The sequence below is a fragment of the Lissotriton vulgaris genome, chromosome 4_1 (assembly GCF_964263255.1).
Source record: "Lissotriton vulgaris chromosome 4_1, aLisVul1.2, whole genome shotgun sequence".
Classification (NCBI taxonomy): Eukaryota; Metazoa; Chordata; class Amphibia; order Caudata; family Salamandridae; genus Lissotriton; species Lissotriton vulgaris.
In genome coordinates this window covers 542,177,750-542,185,086 of record NC_141691.1, presented here as the reverse complement: position 1 = coordinate 542,185,086, position 7,337 = coordinate 542,177,750, and the positions used below count along the sequence as shown (strand labels likewise).

At 43.2% G+C, this 7,337-nt stretch overlaps 1 pseudogene; it reads left to right on the top strand.

Annotated features, from left to right (window-relative positions):
• The first annotated feature begins 733 nt into the window (after positions 1-733).
• On the top strand, positions 734-1,225 carry LOC147722213 (large ribosomal subunit protein uL1 pseudogene; annotated as a pseudogene).
• Positions 1,226-7,337: the final 6,112 nt, after the last annotated feature.

Genomic DNA, 7,337 nt, shown 5'->3' with positions numbered 1-7,337 from the left:
AAAAAAGGGTGGAGTATCTTGAGGAATAGTCCCAAATTGGAATTGAAATTGAGAATCGTACTTTAAGTAATCATAGGTATTGGAGATTATCTGGGACAAATCCAGGAACTTAGATTGTCGTTAATTGGGACAATGGATCTAGCAGTCGCGGGCTCTATTCCCTTGGCGGTGATCACTATAGACGCCGCCAAGGCCTTTGACTGTGTCAGGTGGGTATTTCTTTGGGCAGATCTGGGATCAATGGACTTCAGTGCTGACTTTGACATGGCACTCCAAAGGCTATACAAGTTGCCTATGACCAAAAGTCTCCTAAATGGTTCCCTGACGAAGAACTTTAATATCTACAGAGGGATGAGGCAGGGCTGCACCCTGTTGCCCCTCTTGTTCGACATATATAATAAAACATTGGCACACAATTTGGGGAAAGCTAATCAGATAGCCCCCATCTATCTACACCCCTTCTGCAGTCACATATTTTTATAAGCTGATGATTTGATAATCTGCACCTCTGATCCAGCTCATAAGTTACCTAGGGTGAAACAGCTTACAAAAGAATACTGGGCAGTATCCAGGTACTTAGTAAACAGTTCTAAGATGGAGGTAATGTACTGGAGTATGGAGGATTGGGAAGGTAGAGTGTGCACAGAGATAAAATACTTAGGGATTGTTTTCTTAACAAAATAGATGAGATCCCTTCGCACAACCTGAAGCAAGTGGCCAAGGAGGTTGACAGATGAGTAGCAAAGTCTCCCGTGACACCCTGTACGAAGGGGTGAAAGAACTTCTGCAGAATTCTCAGCAGAAACCCCGCAAGTTCTTGGATACTGTGGAGCTGCAGATTAGTCTGAAGAACTATGACCCTCAGAAGGACAAGTGTTTATCAGGCACAGTCAGGCTCAAGTCCTGCCCCCATCCCAAGTTATCAGTTTGCGTCCTGGGAGACCAGCAACATTGTGATGAGGCCAAGGCTGTTGACATGCTCCACATAGACATAGTAGCACTGATGAAGCTCAATAAAAACAAGAAGATTGTAAAAAAACTGGCTAAGAAGTATGATGCCTTCTTGGCATCAGAGTCTCTGATTAAGCAGATACCCGGTATCCCGGGACCTGGTCGAAACAAAGCGGGAAAATTCCCTTTGCTCTTGACCCACAATGAAAACATGGTGGCAAAGGTTGATGTAGTGAATTCCAACATAAAGTTTCAAATGAAGAAGGCTTTGTGATTTTTATAAATCCTATATCTTAACCAGAGTAATCTCAGACCACTTCTTTGACGGCAAGTCTTGCATCCAGAGGTAAATCGTCTTTGGTCAGAACTGGGAACAGTTGACTCTAGTCAGTCATGTGACTTAATTATAAATACAGAATCTTCATTTTGGGTTTCAATTGCAACAGCTTCCAGTGTGCAATAAATTACAAAGTTCATCTTGCAAAGAGGGCTACCCTGTTGCATATGACAATACCTGAATTAGCCTGGAGATATCAGCAATTGAAGCTGCCTTTTTGGAGAACACTACCCAGCCGCGTACTTCTGACCCGATAGTGCAGAAGCCAACAAAAATTTCCCCATTGCTTCGAAGTACAGGCGTACAGGAACTTCTGAGGGAGGTTTGGAACGCAATGCTGCATGGTCCCCCCACCTTGCCGAGATGACCTACCGTGATACCCCACACTGTGATTGCTCCTGAAATACTGCCTGTACCTGCCTAAAATGATGGCCACAATCAAACCCTCCTGCGTATCTCCTGACCTTATCTCCCTTCTCCCCCTAACCACCTACCCCCTACTCCCTACCCCTCTCCGCTCTACTCCACTTTCCTGCTACTGACCTTTGCCCTCACCTTTCCTGGCCCTTAGTCCCCACCCTGTTTATCTGTGAATTTTCCCTTGTCAATTGAGATCTAGCTATTTTGTATGATGCCCGATGGAGCTACCTGGTTTAGCTATAGGGGAAGACAAGCCGGGGATTCCCTCCTTGGACGTCACCTACCCAGTCGGTCTTTAGACAGACTTCCTTTTGTCTCCCCTGTCATCTCTTCCCGCATCCTCCCTCTATTTATGTCTCTCCTTCTCTCCTCTCTCAATGTATTGAGACTGAACTATTTTGTCTGATGCCCGATGGAGCTACCTGGTTTAGCTATAGGGGAGATGGACCATGGATTCCCGCCTTGGTCATCACCTACCCAGTAGGTCTTTAGACAGACTTCCTTTTAGTCTCTCCTTGTTGTCTCTTCTCTTACCCTACCTTTCTCACCTCCCCTACCCCCTCCACTACTTTTCTCTCTCCTTTCTCTCCTCTCCTAATTGTATTGCCTATTTTTTTGATGCAATTGTGTAATTGTTGAACTTTTTCTGTAACATTGTTGATTCTCATGTAAAGCGCTCTGATACCTTAGGGTCTAGCCAGCGCTATATAAAACTCTTTAAATAAAATAAAATAAATCCAGGTGGAAGAACTTACCATTAACTATCTATGGGAGGGTCAACCTAGAACAAATGTCTATTCTATCAAATATGACATACTTATTTAACTGCATCCCACTCAAATTCCCCAAGGAAGAAATAAATAAAATACAGGGGAAAATAACTAGTTTTATCTGGGCATCCCATGTGGTATGGCTTTAAGATGTCATCTTAAGAAGGGTGGGTTAGCCCTGCCAGATCTCAGTCTCTATTGTATGGCATTTCAATTAAAAAACTTCTGTATGCTTATGGGGGAGCCTGCTTCTTCTACCAGGGGCTTACTATTAGGGGAAATGATCAAAGAGTTTGGGCCAGTAGCTTTCCTATATAAATTTGGACCCCAAAAACTTCTTTAAAAAAGTTAGGTTAAAGGTTCATAAAAACCGCACTAAGTCATTGGTGTGGATTAAGGAAGATGCTAAAAATCAGGTATTTTTTAAACATCTGGTATTTTCCAGAATTCACACTGATTTGGGAATCCCCTGGGACACTGGAATGCTTGAAGGATGGACTGATTCTTCCCTTAAAACAAGCACGAATATCTAAGTGGGGAGACTTGATATCAACAGAAGGCGTTCTACCCTGGGAAGTGCTGAGTACAAAGATGGGCAATAGACTGTCTAGATTTAAGTATATGAAGCATACATCATTGTTCGCAACTGCCTCCCAGGACACAGGTGGGATTTGGGATTTTGAGGTCCTTCTCCAGGAAGTTAGCCCGAAAATTAAGAAGTGGCAAAGTGCAATAGGCAATTCCTGGAGGCAGAGGAAGAGAAATTGGAGGCCCTTATGTGATCTGGTCGGATGTACCAGGGCAAAAACATACAATCTTTTTCGATGGATTCTCTAAAATTACTATATTCAATAGTCACGCCTGCAAACTTTAAATGTCATCATTTCTTTGTAATTAACAGGCTGTATTGGACTCCTCAAATAGTGGCTACGTTTCTGTTAGAGCCAGTTCCCAGTTGTAAAAAATTTAACTTTTCAAGAGCAGACAATGCACATATTTTCTTCACATGCCCCAAGATAAAAGAATATTGGAAGATTGTGGAAACCACTATGAGGGAGATTTTAGGGGAACATGTCGTTTTAACAGAGGCCTTGGTACTCTTATGGGTGGACAAGGCTACAAACAACATCTGGAATAGTAAGCAAAGGGGCCTAGCATTCTACCTGTTGCTCTTGGCCAGGCGGTAGATCTGTAAACACTGGTTAGACCCTGCTCCCCCACACCCTATGGGGTGGTTAAAAGTGTCAAGTGGACTAGCATCATGGACATTAAATACAATCCATGACGGTCGGGGTACATTTGGGAGAATTTTATTAAGTGGGTAGGTTAGTACTCATGATATTACGTAGGGCTGTTGGAATAACACCTACATACAGTCCTATGATTACACCAGGTCATGGACGTGGGAGTGGCTTACTGCACCCCTGATACGACCAGAGCCTGGGAGGCACGTGGCGAGTGAATGCAACGGACCACAATATGAATTGAGGGTGCTAAAATGGTCCAAGATTTGCAGACACCATGGTGATATAAGGACTAAACCATATTTTTTATTTAAAAAAATAATGATGGTAGCTTTTTACAATGTCTGCAATGAATTCTATGGGTGATATACTAAAGTATGCAAAAAGTGATGGATGGAATGCTTGAACTTATTTCATCCATGTGTTTGAATACTTCAGTATGTCACCCTAAGTGGGATGGATATACCCAGGGTCCTGTGCATGCTGTGTCACTGGAACAAAGCTAATTTTCTGCAGTGTAGTGTAAGTGAACTTTGTGATAGTAAGAATTCTAAAATACTGTTTCATAGAATAAAAATTGAATTTTCCCTCTCAAAGTGCTTTTCGTCTATCTAAGTGTGAGGAATCATTTGTAACTTGGTATCAGAATAATGAGTTAAACCACAAAGCAGTTAGATGCTGCATGGAAAATGTTGCTTCCACTTTTATTCCAAAAAGGTATATGGTGCCTAAATGTACAGAAAAGAGAAACCTAGAGTTGTATATGGGTTCAAGATTTCGGGCCTATTTCCCTGCCTTATGGTCCCATTCACATGGCTAATAAGTATCCCTTGAATTTTCAGTACAATTTTCTCGATTTACTTCATATCCTTTTCAATAAAACTGTTTTGGGTCAAATCTGCAAGACACTGTTGTTAACAAAAATAGATCGGAGCCCACCAGTTACTTACCATTTGTTGGCATGTGTTGCACTCTTCTTTGCAGCTTTGTAGTTCATAAAGGTGGCCTACAATAATTTCCATTCCACTCTGTGGAGCAGGGACCAAGCACTGATTGGTTCAACTTAATCAGTGCCCATCCGCTTCCCCTGACATTTTTGAGGTACGTTGTTGTTCTGTTTAACATTTAATGCCCTGCAAACAGAAGGCATGTGACTGACAAAAACGTGCCTAGCAGGACAAGCAAAGCTGCAAAGATTTATTTTCCATAGTTAACTTTATTTTCTCACTTTGCACTCTTTTTTCTTTTGTTTTTGCTTGGAGGCGCTCTTCTTAAAAGATGGGGATTATTTTATTGAAAAGCACCATTGTTCTTTTCTCACATGCAATTTCTGAAAGGATGCTTCACACGTAATCATGCAGTACACCCCAATCCACCCCACTCCAATCTGAACCATTCCAATCTATGCCAATTCATCCTACCTCACTCGACACCAATCTGCTCAATACAATTCAATCAATCCCAGACCAATCCACCCCACTCCACCCCACCCCACCCACCCCTATCCAATCCACTCCAATCCACTCGGCTCTAATCCTCCCAACCCACCCCACTCCAATCTGCCCCACTTCAATCTACCCTATTCTAATTCACACCACTCGGATCCAAAACAATCTGCCCCACTCTATAATTCTGCACTCCAGTCTGCCCCTCTCCAATCCAAAACAATCTGCCCCACTCCAATCCATAATAAGCTGCCTCACTCCAATCCAAAACAATTCCCCTACTTATTCCAAAACATTCTTCCCCAATTCAATCTGAACATAATCCCCAAGCACACACTAAATCATGTTACAATTCATGCAAACAATTAATGCACAATAGTTCTTCTTCATTTTCTTTTTTCTCTCTTCTTTTGCCCACCCAACACGTGTTTCGTCATATAGGGAGTTTCCCAAAACTTATTCAGGGCTGTCTTCTTTTTAACATTTCTGCCATGCAATTCTTCACTCCAAATATTGGGTCTGGAGGACAGAGTGAATATGGACGGCGTGGTCGATAGACCTTAGATGAATCTTCTAAGCTTTCATCAACTTCAGGTTATGAAGGACGTATAGATTATTCTGGAGGGGTAATGGACCCAGTATTTAGATTGGTGGATAGAGAGGCCGAAGATCTAAAGTTGCGGGAAGAGGGAAACAGTGAGTGCATATATTGGATTGCCGGAGTGGAAGTAAAACTGGTCTTAAGGTTCGACTTCACAAACGTTACAAAGGAAGACAGCCCTGAAGAAGTCTTAGGGATCCCCCTATACAACGAAACGCTTGATGGCTAGGCAAAAGAAGAAATAAGAAGGAAAATAAAGATAACGAAAAACAACTATTGTGCATTAATTATTTGCATGAATTGTGATCATCACAGTGATCTTTGAGATCCAATTTGAGGGGGCAGGATGATTGATCCTTCCTTCAGAGCATCACAACAGATATTAAAGCCCTTCTTGTTAGCACTTGAACTGTGAGCACCGTAACTCACCCTGTCCTTATTCACCCCATTTGATGCCACTTCAATCTGCCTCTCTTCAATCTGCCCCACTACAACCCAAAACATTCTACAGCAATCCAATCCACCCAAGTTCAATCCAAAACAATACACCCCACTCCAATCTCCCCTACTCAAATCCAAAACAATCTGGCGCACTCCAATCTGCCCCATTCCAATCTGACCCACTTTAATCCATCCCAATCAAATCAGCCCCGCTACAATCCAAAACAATCAGCCCATTCCAACCTACCTCACCCCAATCTGCCCCACTTCAGCAATTTACCCGACTGCAACAATTTGCCCCACTCCAATCCAAAACAATCTGCCTCACTCCAACCCAAAACATTCTGGTCCACTCCAATCTAAACAGTCTGCCCCATTGCAATCTGCCCCACCCCAATCTGCCTCACTCCAATCCAAAATAGTCTGCCCCACTCCAATTCAAAATGATTGGCCCCTCTTGAATCCAGAACAATCTGTCCCACTCAATCCAAAACAATCTGCCCAACTTCAATCCAAAACAATCTGCCTCACTCCAATCAACCCCACTCCAATCTGCCCTATTCCAATTGAAAACAATGTGCCCACTCTAATTTTCCCCATTCGAATCTGCCCATTCTAATCCACCCCTTTCTTATCTGCCCCACTTCAATCCAAGAATTTCCACCCACTTCAACCCGCCCCACTCAGATCTGCCCCACTCCAATCCAAATAGTCTGGCCTACTCCAATCTATCCAACTCCAATATACCTGACTTCAATCCAAAACAATCTGCCCCAATCCAACCTGCCTCACTCCAGTCTGCCCCACTCCAAACCAACCCACTCCACTCCACAACAGTTTCCCCTCTCTCATCTGCCCCACTCCAATCTAAAAAAATCTGCCCACTCCAATCTGCCCCATTCCAATCCAAAACAATCTGCCTCACTCCAATCAATCGCATTCCAATCTTCCCCACTCTAATCCAAAACCTGGCCCACTCCAATCCAGAACAATCTGCACCACTTCAATCCGCACAAATCCAACCTGCCCCACTCTAATCCGCCCCACTCCAATGTGCATCACTCCAAATCACCCCTCTCCAATCCACCTCTCCTCAATCCAACCACCCCATCCCAATTCAATTCACTC